The 16,252-nt window shown below is 33.5% G+C and overlaps 1 pseudogene; it reads right to left on the bottom strand.

The window, feature by feature from the left end:
- The window catches only part of LOC149575484 (U-box domain-containing protein 20-like), a 156,315-nt pseudogene extending 140,941 nt beyond the window's left edge, over positions 1-15,374 (bottom strand).
- Between the last annotated feature and the right edge of the window lie 878 nt (positions 15,375-16,252).

Below are 16,252 nucleotides of genomic sequence, written 5' to 3'. Positions count from 1 at the left end.
AATATAGAAAACCTATTGCTCCTTTTGTCTAAATAAAGGAACAATGTGCACAATTTTTATAGGTAATGTCTCAAACTCAATTTCCTACTAGATATGTGAGTAGTAGCATCAGAAGTGAGACTGATATTAATATCAAACTCAATTTCCTACTGGATATGTGAGTAGTAGCATCAGAAGTGAGACTAATATTAATAGCTTAAGAGGCCTCAAGACCCATTATTATCATGTCATAATCATGAATATTTTATCTATTGTGGTAAATATGTCAAGTTTGGAAAAAGGACCAAGAATGGAAATTATAAGATTATACCTTATATTAAAGAGAATGAGTTTACAGGTATTAGATCCTTCAAACTTTGATAATTTGCAAGAGCAGGTTATTGACATCCTTTGTTTATTAGATCAATAATTTTTACCAATATTATTTAACATTTCTATGTATCTTTTGATAAATCTAGAATATGAATTAGAGCATTGTGGCCTAGTAGGAATGATATGGATGTATCCTATAGAATTATGTATGCAGGTTTTGAAAAAAAATGTCTAGACTAGGGAAAAACTAGAAGGCAATATGTTTGTGGGAGATGAATTGCAAATGGCCAAGGGATTTTTCATAGAACATATGAAGAATTTTAAAAATGTCAATCAACATGTATTGGATGTGATGAAGATGAGAGAGAGTTTATGGTGAAGTATTAGAAGGTAGTGGATGCTATTTCAAGCTATCATCTCAAGAAAGAATTGCAATGCAAACCTATGTTCTTCAAAACATATCTTCATTCAAAAAGTGGTAGTTAAAAAAATATAATAATTTAATAGCTCAATTTTATTTATATTATATTTATATTATTAATCTTACTATTTGTTTGTCATTATTCTATTTAGAAAATATGAAGAAGAGAAGAAAACTTGGCTACAACATCGACCACAAAAGTGGAGACATTTGGATTTGATTAGAAGTGTATATTGTCCTAAATTTGAAGAGTGGATTACTAATGCAATTAGTGATACAAAGAAAAGGTCAAGATATAACAATAGATTAAAGTGAGTTGTCACAAGCTCCATATATGTGGGCTATGCATTTTAGTAGAATGTGGACTTATGATAGTCATTAAAGAGTGGAAGAAAATGACAAAGGAAAGACAAATTTTGATTGTGTTATTAGTGCTGAATTTCTTCATGAAATTGTGAAGAAATTTTGTGTCATATTCATCCAAGAAATTATTACAGAGGATTTTGGTGAAAATAGTCCTATATTATTAAAATGAATTTGGATTTGACCATCTATTTTACAAGTTGATGAGTATGGATTTATATGTGTAAGTACATGACATTTTTTATTGGAGTCAAATGAGTCATATTTATCTCTTCAAATTAATTAGTCATTTTTAATTGATGATGTAAGAAGCCTAGGTTGGTCATATGTCATTCAAATAGAATTTCATTCAAAACAAAAATTCATAGAAGTTGTCAATGTAATGGCCGATAGACAATATTTTAATTTACATGAAACATTAACAAAAGGGGATGAAGATAATGAAGGACTATTTGAAGAAGAGATTTTGATCACAAATGAAGAAATTGAGAGAGAGAATGTATTGCATGTCACAAATGAGGATGAGGAAGAAAATCAAGCAGATACAAACATGAGTGATCATAATTTTGATCTTGTTGGAAATATAGATAAATATTGATGATTCCCACTTTATGACCTTTTATCTATCACTTTTATGTGTTTTTATGACTATTTTATGTTTTAAGGATATTGTCCTTTAGATTAATAATTTTTTTCAAGTTTTAATGTTGAAAAAGGTTTCTATATGAGTGTAATCTAGATATTTTTATATATAAGTTAATGTGAAATATTGATACATTTTCATATAATATACACCTTTTATATATATATCAGTACTATAATTTATTGAGGTTAAATTACATTAGCTCAACATTAAAATCCATGGAGGGAGATCTCAACATTGAAACCTAAGAGATACATCATTGACATTATATATAAATAGTTTCATTTTGGACAATTAAAATATTTCAAACAACATTGAATGGTTTTTTCCTTCTTTCAAGAACATCTTTTACTTTTGTTTTTCCAATTAATTCCCTAAATGATTTTCACTCCTATGATATTTAAAGACATTCACTCATTCTTTTGGAAATCAACTAGAAATTCATTAAGCACATCTAAATTTCATTTTGTAGAGGAAAATTATGAATTTAGGATTTAACAAAATATCACTGTATCCTAGGCCCATTGCCTATTTGACTTCTATTATCTATCATCTCAATAAGAATAGTAAATTTGTTCTATCAGGGATTTGAATAGAGACAATTGACTCCATGATTCAAAAAATTCACTAAAAGTGTTCACAAATGTAGTCTCATCCTTACACCATCTCACATATCAAATTCAAGGCATGTGAATTAGATTGGACCATACCCTACCAATTTAGATCCAAAAATTTTAAATCATGTCTACATTCACAAAGATCAAATCAACAATTATAGGTTTAAACTAGAACAATAAACAATAAATTTTCAAAAGCTAAGATCTTCATCACATGAAGTATAATTAAAAACCTTGAACCAAGGTGAATCACTTATTGACATCTAGGACATGACCTTCCCATTATCAGCTATCAAGCTAAGTAGTGCATTTAGTAGTTTAACTTTAGCATTTAATATTTATTTCAATAATCAATCACAATTATTTTTATCAAGGTTAATTGTGCTTAACTGACTGCATCTAATTGGTTGACCTAGATAAATTAAATGGGCTGTGATAAAAATAATTAAACTAGGATATTTAATAATTGAAAAGAAAACAATGTTATAAAATCAAGCATATTGTAAACCAATAGAAAAAGAAATCCCTTTGTCAAGCTAACTCACATAATAAATAGTGAGGTATACAATAGAACTAATTAGCATGTTATCTCTATTCTAACAAAAGTCATAGACAAACTTATTTTAACTCATTCATGGCTAGAATACTTACATTTCATTCTATAGTACAAAAACATGAGATGCTGAAAATAGGGTCTCTTAAAAACTACTAAAATGTATGTATAAATAAATGAAAATAAAATTGCATTCATCAAAGGAAATTTGATGCATTATTTCAGGACAATTAATAAATTAGTCAAAATAGAAGTTTCTCAATTAAATCTTGACTTTATTAATGCAGATGAAAATAAGCATAGTCTTATTATAGAAATTATATTTTTCAAAAATTAGGAACATAAATATGGCACATAACATACCCCAAAATCAACATGATCATAACCTAATAAAGAACCTATGACATGTTGTGCATATCCCTTAGCTAGAATCTCCTTAGAGTTTGATGGAACCACTTCTTGTAGCTTGGACCATAACACTTCCTCTTCAATAGATAAAAGTGAAGCATTATTTTATGAGCTACTATCACTAAGCTTATTTGGAGAAACCTTCCACACATGCATTACTTTTCCAACCTATAAAGGGACACTTGCTTCTTAAAATGAAATAGCAGTTCCTGAAAACAAACTAGGAAATAAAAATCCATATACAAAGTATTAATTATATAAAAAGAGACTATTAGCACACCTTATTCTAGGATCTAGAAAAATTTGTAATACATTAGTCAACGTGGAAAACGAAAACTAGATAAAAATAGAGCAAAACTAACATGCCTAAATGTTATCCAAATGATTTATAATAGGAAAATCATAGAAATAAAGTAAAAACAAACTATGTTGAGATAAGGTTGTGCAAATTCTGGTGATACCCCATGATAGTTCATTACAACCTTGGATGCACCCTTGCCTTTATAATGTCATTCCTCTACTTCTTTTTTCTCTAGAAGGAACACCATGTTTGTCTACCCCTATTTGCCTTTCACTTTTCTTGCCAAAAAAAAGCTCTCAACTTTTATAAATTTTGAAATTTCTTTTAAAGAATACTTGGTTTTGGAAAACATATGAGGTGACAAGTCAATGGCAATAGAAAAAATTACAACTTTGGCATCTAAAAATGAATGCATTAATGACATATAGAAAATTGATACTGAATTTTTGCACACCACAAAAAATAAAAACAAAAACTTAAATAAAGCATATACATATTAAATTAATATTTCACACCATGATAGCATGACCCTATCAAAGTCAAGAGGAGATGAAAAAAATCTCAATGCACTAACATGTTAGGAGGTAAAGCTACCAACAAAATTGATGGGGGGAATGTGAATTAGTTGTGCGCTAAAACAAATTAAATTAATCTTATCAACTCTAGATCATTCAATTGAACAACCATAATATGGACATCATTAGATGGTGGATTATACTTCCTTACATTTGTAAATGTCAATCAAACATCAACAACAAATTCCTGCATGTCTAAAAACTCATTTTTTGACCCCTATTAGCTACTTTCTCTTCCCCTAGAATAAAGTTTATGTAATGCCATGTTCACTTCTAGTAAAATTAATGTATTTTCTATCATTTTATAAGTATATACATCAACTAAATATATATATATATAGCCTACCACTTTTTTATCTTCTAATAAAATGTATTGAAGAAATCTCTTTTTTTAACTTATTTTGGAATTAAAGCTTCATAATGTACATACCAACATATTCTTAAGCAAGATTAATCCAACTTTGGGAAAGAAAGACACTGATGGAGATGTGGCACAAACTATTGAGCATAAGGATGAGTGATGATGAGATAAATTCAGCAAAAGCAATATCATAAGGAACCAACACCAGCAAGAGATATGTATAATTGTAAGAATTTGTCTTAGGCCAAATTCACCCAAGACCAAGGAACTCAAACACAAGCACAGAGTAGACCAATAAGATAGAGTATGATTAGAATGATGATATTCATTCAATATGTGAGCTTGAGAGTACACTAGGAGTGCCTATATATAAAGGCCTTAGGAGAACTTCTAGAATGCATAGAAGTTAGCATCATGATATGTCATACAACTAGGCACATGTCCACTAGATATGGGTTATCCTCCATTAAGGACAAGAATAAGTGTGATGATGTGAGGATAAGCCTATAATGGTGTAGCATGAAAATTAGTGGTGTAGACAATACGTGCTAAATTAGGAGTGTAGATATATATGTTTTCAACATGACAACTCAGTGAATGATGTGAACTCCTATGTTGTAGACACCATGTGCATAATTAGAGTTGCATAACTCATGAGAGTACACAAACTCCTAAGTGTCTCACCTAAAAAAATAACTAAATAATGCATTAACCTAATTAAACTTAAGTAAGTGTAATAAGTGAATACTTATTTACACCAACACCCCCACTTAATTGAAACTTAGGGGAATTCCCTTAAGCTTATGAAATCTAGGATGATATGCAAGATGGCACCTAGCTACTAGGCCATGTTAGATATCCATGTACATAATGATATGCAATCTCTCATAAAGTGGAGAAAGAGGAAAATTGTCATGGGAAAAACCCTCCCCCAAAAAGAGAGATAAATAGGGATGCATGGATGGATGGAGTAATAAAGACCCCCCCCCCCCCCCCCCCCCATTACAACATAGATCTAGTAGATACATTAGATAATGATGAAAGGAGGAAGAGATATAGAATAGGCTCTCTCCCCCCCCCTCCCAAAGAAGAAGCTGATCCAAGACTACAAAATGGTGTTCCTCCCTGTAGGAAGAAACAATGTCAAAGGTACAAATGAGATGCTTTCACTATGTGTGGAAAGAATCCCATGGATGAGTGATGTCCTTGAAACCTACTCAACTAGCTAAAGAACCTATCCCAAAGAACTGTCTGTCATTGCAATTGATGAAGAACCTTGCTGCAACTACTGATCATAAGTATCCATAATCACTTCAACTTGTGATGATCGATCATGTAGAAAATGAAAAAGAGAGTCAAATGGAGCCCTTGTGACAACTGAAGAAGGTTCTTCTGCATCAAGAAAAAGAGGTATATCATCATTACTGTCCCCCAAATTTGTCATTGCACCTATACCTAGAAGATTGGATGTACCCTACTATTCTTGACCTATCATTGTGGCTATATATACATGTGGACTAAACTCATGTAGTGACCTCTCACTATAACTATTGATAGAAATCCATGTGGCTAAATCTATTGAAGCACTATCACTAGTGTCACTATTAATTTCCACATTGTATGATGTGCGGAGAGGAGTAGAGGACAAACCAGGTGAACTTTCCTCAAAGTATACATCCTTCTCCACAAAAATCTAATGTGTCTTAGGATCTAAAAGTTTGTATGCCTTCACACTATCTTCATAACCAATGAAGGTACAAGGCTAAGATGACTATGCCCTGTGTCCCATAGAAGATATCTTTACCCATGCAGGACAACCAAAGACTTTAAAGTGTGTCACAATAGGTTTTTTTTTGCACCATGCCTCAAAAGGAGTCCTTCCATCTAAGGCTGGATGAGGAGAATGATTAAGAATGTGAGTGGCACTAGAGATCACTTGGACTTCTAATGATGGATCTAGCAACTTGACCTTTATCATGCAAATTGCCATAGAATTAAGAGTTTAGATCCTTAAAGCTGCAACATCTTTCTTATGTGGATTGAATGCTGGTGGAGTTTGAAGATCAATGCCCTTGAGTCTACAAAAGTCCATAAGTCTCATGTTCACATACATGCTTCCATTGTCCATTCAGAATACTTTGATGTCTTTCTTGTATTTCCATTCTACATGAGTCTTGAAGTCTAGAAACTTGTCCAACACTTTATTCTTAATATGAATAAAATAGACCCAAGTGAATCTTGAAAGGTCATCAATGAAGATGAGTATGTAGCAACCCTAGCTGAATGCAAAAGGATCTACTAATACCATGTGAACCATCTGTAGAACACTTGTTTCTCTAGAAGACTTCCCTCTCTATAACTTCCCCTTTGGATGCATATCCATTGAATCTGTTGAACATTCACCTTTGGAAAAGTTTATTTGAGGTAGACCTTTGACCATTCTATATGTGCAAAGTTGTTGAAGGTAGAAGAAGTCAAGATAATCATACCACTCATGCCATAATTGCATGTTTGAATTTGATTGTGATAACAGGGCCTTTGAAGGAGACTTGGGCAGAAAATGAGAGAAAGAGTACAACCTCTTGTTATGATTCACTTTCCCCACTGCAACCAAGGAGTCATCTTTAAGACTATGCACATTTACTGAGTCTAGAAGGAACTCAACTCTGTATCCATTTCCAAGGTGAGTGATTTGGTAGATTGAAAGGAGATTTGAACTTAGGTTTGGAACATAGAGAACATCTTGAAACTCTCCATTTTCCATTTCCACATTTCCTTTCCCTTCAACTTCCATTTTTCAATCATTCCCCATGAAGATGTGTGGTACCTTTGATTGCTTCATTGAAGAAAAATCCTCCTTTGAAGAACCCATGTGATATGAGGCACCTGAGTCAAATATCCATTCCTTTGAAGAGTTCAAATTTTCCATGAGTGCTTGCCCTTTGCCCTTGGAATTTGAAGAAGACCCTTCATCCTAATAAGAATTAGGCAATGGAACATTATGTCTCTTCATGATGTTGGTTAGCTCATCAATCTTCTTAAGATAACACTCATGCTCTTCATGATCTAATTTCTTACAATAAGCACATTTCTTCTTCTCCTTATTGTTGTCCCCTTTCTTGTTGGAATTTGAGAACTTGCCTTGTTGATTAGATTGTGGTGTTGACTTTTCTGCATCCTTTGATTTTCTCATCCATTTCTTCTTACCCTTTCCTTTATTTGAAGATTGTCTAGCTAAATGCTGAGATCCCTCATTGTTGGCCACCAATGCTTTAGACTGTGGTGTTTTGAGAATCCCCGTTAATTTCAACTTCTTTTCTTCATCATCCAATAGTTATGATATTCATCAAAAGTGACTTTCTTGTAGGCAAACCCTAAGGTAGTCTTTGAAGTGTTAAAAGAAGATATAAATGTGGAATACTCTGATGGCAACTTGTTATGAATGAGATAGATCAATCTATCATCTTTGATAGAACTCCAACAATCACTAAGCTTTGTCCTTAGTTCATTCACCTTGATGATGAAATCATGTATGGATTCATATGACTTAGGATCTAACGAGACAAGATCATCTTCAATTTTGAACACATCTTCTTTAGATACTTTCCCATAAAGGCTTTCGAGGGTACCCCAAGCTTCCTTAGATGTAGTACACTTCTCAGTTTGATACATGATCTTATCTTCTACCCCCAAACATATATAACCTAGGGCTTTCCTATCCATTGCTACCCAAACTAAAATATCACTTTCTAATACTTTATCACCTACTGGTTTAGGAAGAGTACCATCTACATATTGTGAAACTCCATTATGCATTAAGTGATACCACATTTTTATTGACCATGTAGCATTGTTATGAGGAGTTAATTTAGGAAACTTAAAGTTGCCCATAATTCAAAAAATGAAAGAAAAGTGCAGAAAAGAGAGAACACAACACCAAGAACACCCCTAACCCACCTTTTCACTAAATCAAGAAACCCCCCCAAAATATATGCTTTGGGCACTTTATCAATAGTGTGATTATAATGGGCCACTTTCCAATTTTGGCCTTCGTGGACTTTTGATTTTGCTTGTTACAACCTCTAAATAGAATAGAAATCTAGAACTTTACAATGTGCTACAATTCTAAAGCATTACAAAGAAAAGAAATACCCTATTGCTGAAAGTGACAATTTTGTTCACACAACCCTACAATTTGACTATAGATCTAAAAATTAGACAAAAAATAATGCACTTTCAAAAAAAATGAAACCTATTTTTTACTCCACATGTGCCTGTATGGAGCATTTGAAGTTGCAAAATGCATGATTATGTAGGTATAGTCTCCAAAAAATGCAATTTTTGAACAATCCATGCACCAAAACTAGAAAAAAGTTGCACCACTAAAAAATCTAGGAAATTCTATGTAGTTTTAAAAAAAATTGCACTTGATTTGGAGTCTAGATGTTTGAGTTATGGCCTCCTAAAGTTAGACTACAAAAACCAAAATCAATCTAGAGAGGGGTTGCATTAGCAAATGATGGGGTTAAATTTGATGGTCATATGGTCGTTATAGTAGTAGTATTTTTCCCTGGAATGATAGTCAGATGGCCATCAATTTTAGGCTCATGAAAAGATGACATTAGTGTCTCCTTGGCCTATGATGATGTTAGCAGTTGATGTGGCGACATCATACCATATGAACTATATGAAAATTGATGACATATTTGGCTAACAATGTGATGTCTGTGTGCTGAAGTGGGTAGATTAGCAGAGTGTATGAGCATTAAGGTGGCATCTAACGGATTGCTAATTAGATAAGTCTAACTATGCAGGCATAGTTGTCATGTCCCCTTTTCAAATAATTAAAAAATAATAATCTTTGCTAAGGCAAGCAGGCCCAAGAAAGTGAAGTTTCGGAAAAAGAGGGTTAATCTTTGGAAACCGTTGGACTAATAAATGAAAATTATTATTAAAATATGTTTCATTAACCTCTCTTGGATGTGAGTTATAGTTATGCCCTCTTTTAAGGGGTTTGGAGGCATTTTGGGCAGATTCTAGAACTTGATTTTTGCTCATTCTTTGTTATTCTTCAGAGGCTGCCAAACCTGTGGAGAAGGAGACCCAAGAATGAGAGTTTGCAGGTTTCCAAGGAGACCCAAGAATGGGAGTTTTCAGGTTTCCAAGAAGGCTAAGGATGGGAGTTTGAAGCCATTCCATGTGCATGCTCATACAGATTTTGCCTTTGTGCTGAATAGTGCAGATTTGTGGGTTTTCGGGTGTGTTTTTGGTATGAGTTTGGTGTTTCCAATTGAGTATTTCATATCAGTTTGGGTTGCTGCTGTATTTCAGACTTTAAGGTGTTAAAATAGAGCTGAATATATGTATTGGGAAGTGATTAAACTTCTGAGATAGATTATTAGTGTTTTTGTGGTGTTTTCGAGCATTTTTGTGTTAATTTTAGGAGCCCGATGAGCATAGTTTTTGTCCTACATTTGTGAACTGTTGTGTATAGGCTATATGGATATAGAAATGTCATTTTTTAGGCTGTTATTCTACTTAAATTTCTGTAAAAATTTCCATTTTCAGATTTATTAATAATTTGTGAAGTTGTGAAGCTTTTGGCACTATTTTCAGCATACCCGATTTGGGGTTTCTGGAGAAATTTGGTGGATCTTTGTGATATTAGTTGTTTGATCTTAAAGATCTGATTAGAGGTTGGAAATATCATAAAAAACCAGTAAAGGGACATTTCAATAGTACATGCATTAGATTTTTATTTGATCCGTAGGTATGCTAACTTGGACTGTACATGTAGCTAGTTGGGTAGGTGCATGAGGTCTATTACCTACTATGTGGCAATGATATGTAGCTTTCATATGCCATGTGTCACAATGACTGCTCAATGTGTGTCTCACTATAGGATTTTAGATGATGCCAAAATATCCTTTAGTTCATCAAAATATACTTTTATCTACGTCGGTGCTTTTGGTAATAGTCCCACATTTGTGGTGACTTGGGACTCAATGCTATTTAAATTACAACTACTATGAGGGTAAAACAAAATGGTCACCAGACTTTGAACCTGTGGTTGTTGGATTCTCAATAGAGACACTAGTTTTGTTGTAGGTCATCAAAGATCATGTTTGGAGGCTAAAGAAGATAAAGTAGTGCTAGAGGTTGCTTAGTAGTTATCCCACATGCATGGGATTTGCACTCAATACATAGTTTAAAAACAAACTTCTGCGTGAGTAAACCAAATAGCCCACTGGTGGAGGGCTTAACTACCACTAGTAGAGTATGTGGCTTAACTAGTGGAATAGGCTTAGCTAGTAGTTAGTGTGAGTGATATGATTCACCTAATTTATGGTACACCCTCTATGGATGTGCAAAGGTATGGCCTAGGGGTTGTTTTTAGATACCCATAGATTAATAAAACCCTGCAATAAATTTGAATATTCCACCACCAAAATATAGAGTCAAGTTGGGGTGTCATTGCCTGGTTTGGCCAACAAAATTTTCCTTGCTTGAACAAAAAATATTCCAAAAACACCAAATTCAGAAATAAATTGTAGAGAACAAAATAATTGCAAATCTAAAATACAATAACTAGATCAATTTAAATGATCATACCCAAACTGCAAATCAAGGCCTTTGGGTTATAATTTGCAAAAAAAATTTGCCTCATGATCAACTTTCTCCCAACATAGAAAAATATATAGTTGATCTTTATTGAATTGACACTCTGGATGCAATGGTGAGGTTAGATCTAGCTCTAGAAACTCCTAATTTTTGTGAATCCTCTGGATTCATGTCAAGGTGCTAAAGCATGAATGGTCTTAGATGGCTATGTGTAGAGAATCTCACTCAGTTCTTTGATATGATGTAAGAATTTGGCTTAGGTCAGAATTCACCCAAGACTAAAGAACTCAAACACAAGCACATAGTAGACCAGTAAAATAGAGTATGATCAGAATGACAATATTCATTCAATATGCCAGCTTGAGAGTACACTAGGAGTGTCTGTATATAAAGGCCTTGGGAGAACTTCTAGAATGCATAGAGGTCAACATCATGATAAGTCATACAACTAGGCACATGTCCACCAGATATGGGTTATCTTCCATTAAGCATGGAATTAAGTGCAATGATGTGAGGATAAGCCTACAATGGTATAGCATGCAAATTAGTGGTGTAGACAACATGTGCCAAATTAGGAGTGTGGATAACTGTGTTTTCAACATGACAACTTAGTGAATGATGTAAACTACTATGTTGTAGATACTATGTAATAAATAATTAAATAATGCATTAACCTAAGTAAACTTAAGTAAGTGTAATAAGTAAATACTTATTTACACCAACAATAATAAAATTCTTCTTAATTAATTCATCAAATGAGTAGTATATACATTTTCTCTCTCCTAAAAATTTCTTCTCCCTATAATTTCATAGCCCAAAAAATTTCCATAAAGCTAAACCTAAACCTAAAACTCTATTTATACTTGCTAAGGAAATCTATGGAAAATTCTAGATTATTACAAAATAGAAAGAGCAGTTTACAAAATACTCTAGATCAATATAGAATGAGGGAAGAATGACCACACAATGATCTATATGAATCCCAAGAAAAGATCTTATCATAAAGACAAAATTGGGATAAATTTTTCATGCAAAATCACATCCAAAATATTTTATGTGGGTGATCCTGCACCATACTCCCTAAGAAATTTTATCTCAAGCCTAGTTGTGGTGAGTGCTAGTAGAGTGGTACCTTGCTTCTAGATATCTTGTTTGGTCATCCACACAGCATCTACATCTGAGTAACCATTGAGTTTTACCAAATACTACTTGGACTCCTTTCCTCATGTCTACTTTATGACTTTGGTGTCAAGTACCCTTTCTAGTTGTGGTGTCTACTTAGATGGTAGATGTTGAATGTCTTTTGTATTAGCAATCTATCCTATATCAATTTCTTTAGTGGGTTCTTTGAATAATGTGAGGTTTGCTATATTGAAGATGGGAGAAATGCCAATCTTAGGTGGCAATCAAATCTCATAAGCATTGGGTCCACACTTTTTCAAAATTTGACAAGGACCTAGTTTTCTCAACATAAGCTTGGTAGATTTACTTTTTGGTAGCCTCTCTTTCTTGAGATTTGGTTACACTAAATCTCCCACTTAAAATTCTAAGTGTCTCCATTTTTTATCTGCATGCTTCTTATGCTTGTCAGAGGTTTGTTGGAGTTGTGCTTTGACTTCATCATTGATTTCTTTTATGGCTATAAAAAATTCTTCTCCTTGGGCACTAACTTGTTGCTATGAACTCATGTCTCTTAACTCAAAAATCTCTCTAGGATGAATTTCATACACCATTTTTAATGGTTACTTTCCTATACTTCTATTGATGGAGTCATTATATGCAAATTCAACCTGGGGTAGGAATACATCCCATCTTGTTGCATGTTGTCTTATGAGTGTTCTTAACAAATTGCCCAATGTTCTATTAACTACCTCTATTTGGCCATTAGTTTGAGGGTGGTAAGCTGATGAGAATGATAAATTGGTTCCAAGTTTCCTCCATAAAGTTCTCCAAAAGTGTCCTACAAACTTCACATTCCTATCTGAAACTATGTTGAGAGGTAGCCTGTGAATCCTTATGACTTCCTTCAAAAAGAGATCTGCTATATGAGAAGCATCATAGGTCGACTTACATGATAAGAAGTGAGCCATTTTACTGAACCTATTTACTACAAAAAATACACTATCATGCCCCTTTGTGTCTGTGGTAGCCCCATTACAAAATCCATTATATGCTTTCCCAGTGTCTAGTTGGTATTGGCAAAGGTTGATAAAGCCCTACATTTGTAGTCCTTCCTTTTTCCCTTTGACAAATCATACATGTTTCAAAAAATTTTCTAACATTAGTTTGAAGTTTAGGCCAATAATAGTATCTTCTAACCAATTCTAAGGTTTTATCCAAACCAAAATGTCCACCCATTGTTCCACTATGATTCTCTTTGATAATGTTTTTCCTCATAGAGCACCTGGGTGCACATAGTTGTCCTCCTGTGAGAAGAAATTTTTCTTGTATCAAAAAATTATGAAAATTAGCATGGTATCTTTCACCAAACTCCATACATACCTTGTAGATATCGCCAAAATCTGGATCTACTACATACATGTCCTTGAGTGCTTCAATTCCCACACTTTCTAACTGTATCTAGGAGATAGTTAGATTCCTTCTACTAAGAGCATCAAAAACCTTGTTTGATATGCCCTTCATATTCTTGATGGTGAAGGTATAGGCCTATAAATACTCCACCCATTTCATGTTCCTATGACTTAATTTGTCTTGGCTATTTAGAAAACTAAGGGCTTAGTTATCAGTATACACAAAAAACTCCTTTGGAAACAAGTAGTGTCTCCACCTTTTGAGAGCTTTAACTAATGCATACATTTCTAGGTCATATGAAGAGTATTTCTACTTGGCTTCATTGAGTTTTTCACTTGAGAAAGCCACTAGATTTCCTTCTTAACTAAGAAATTCCCTATAGAAACCTTGCTAGCATCACATTCTACTTGGAAAACTTTGTTAAAATTAGGTGAAGAAAGAATTGGCAGCTCATTAACCTTTTTCTTGAGCAATTCAAAAGCTTCATTTGCTGATTGACTCCATGCAAACTTACACTTCCTTCCTCATTTAATAGTTTCTAACATAGGAGCACATATATGACAAAAATTTCATATGAATTTCCTATAAAATTAAGCAAGACCATGAAAGCTTCTAACATCTCCAACTATTCTTGGGGGTGGCTAGGATACTATAGCACTTACCTTATCTTTATCCATCCTCAAGCTACCTTGGGAGATAACAAAACCAAGATATGTCACCTCCTCTTGCATGAACAAACACTTTTCCAAATTTATTACTAGTTTCTCCTCATGAATTTTTTGCAAGACCTTGTCAATGTGCTCTAGGTGTTCTTCCTTTGTCTTTCTAAAAATTAATATGTCATCTAAATATAGTATGTTGAACTTACCATTGAATTCTTTGAGTACTTCATTCATAAGTCTCATGAAGGTACTAGGAGAATTAGAGAGTCCAAATGGCATTACCTTCCATTCATATAATCCATCATTACTTTTGAATGCTATCTTCCATTCATCTCCAACTCTTATCCTTATTTGATGGTACCCACTTTTTAAGTTGATCTTGGAGAAATACTTTGCACCTCCCAAACAATCAAGCAAATCTTCAATTTTGTGCATTGGAAACTTATATCTAATTGTAATCTTATTAATGGCTCTAGAATCAACACACAACCTCTAAGTTCCTCCCTTCTTGGGTGTCAAAATAGTAGGTATGACACATGCGCTTAAGCTTTTTGTAATCAAGCTAGAATTGAGTAACTCCTTTACTTGTCTATAAATCTCCTTATTTTGTTGAGGTGTCATCTTGTATGCAGACTTATTGGGTAGAGTAGCTCTAGGAATGAAATCAATACAATGACTAATGTCTTGTATAGGTGGTAAAGACTCTGGCATACCTTCTAAAATCAAGCCTTCATACTTATCCAAAAGTTCTTTCACTTCATTAGGAATTGTCTTCTTTGTTTTAGCCTCTTTTTAGGTACACTAAGTAGTCTCCTCATTTTTTTGAGGTGTCATCTTGTATGTAGCCTTATTGGGCAAAGTAGGTCTAGGAATGAAATCAATACAATGACTAATATCTCATATAGGTGGTAAAGACTTTGGCATACCTTCTGAAATTAAACCTTCATACTTACCCAAAAGTTCTTTCACTTCATTAGGAATTGTCTTCTTTGTTTCAGCTTCCATTCTATCATTTCCAATGGGTTCTTGTGGTTGTGGGTTAGGCAATAAAAGAAAAAAAGGTTTAGGTTCATCCTTCATTTCTTGTAAAAATTCTTTTTTATTAACTATCATAATTTTGGATTCCCTCTCTTTATTTTCTTCCACTTCTTCATGATCAGCAAAAGGAATCAATCTAATCACTTTTCCATCCTTCTTCATGGTGTATATATTTAGTTTTCCATCATGCCATGCCTAAAAATCATACTACCAAGGCCTACCAAATAATAGGTGGCATGCATCCATGTCAACTATATCACAAAAAATTCTATCCTTATACTTTCCAATCTAAAAATCACCGGATGCTTGCTCATTTACAAGAGTTTGTTGACCCTTTGTTAGCCATGAAACATTATAAGGAAAAGGATGAGGTATCCTCCTAAGTTTTAACTTCTAAACCATCTCAATAAAAACTAAATTCTTAGTGGATCCTAAGTCAATAATGACTTTACATACCTTAACTTCAGATTTTCAAGTAGTCCTAATGATAGTTTTCCTTTGTGGTGGTTCCATGGTAGTAGGCACTTTCAAAAGTGTTCTTTTCATCATTAAACTTGCTCCTCTTTTAGGTATACTATCTAAGTAAACCATATCCTTCTCTTGGTATTCATCATCTTGTACCAGATGTGTTCTTCTTTCACCTTGTGAACTTGAACTTTCTCCATCTAGACACCTAGATGCATAATGTCCCTCCTTATTGCAATTGAAACAAATAATCAAACTTGCAAAGAAGATGCAAGAACATGAGAAAATAAGTAAGTTGTTATTAGATGAATTTGAGAAGATGAAGGGCTGGATGGAAAAGACAACAAAGATTTTCTTAGAGCAAGAGGAAGAAGGGGAAG

Source organism: Cupressus sempervirens, chromosome 2, assembly GCF_028749045.1.
Source record: "Cupressus sempervirens isolate cs-2001-9-10 chromosome 2, ASM2874904v1, whole genome shotgun sequence".
Taxonomy (NCBI): domain Eukaryota; kingdom Viridiplantae; phylum Streptophyta; class Pinopsida; order Cupressales; family Cupressaceae; genus Cupressus; species Cupressus sempervirens.
The sequence above is the reverse complement of the archived record's forward strand: the minus strand, read 5'-3'. Positions and strand labels throughout refer to the sequence as shown.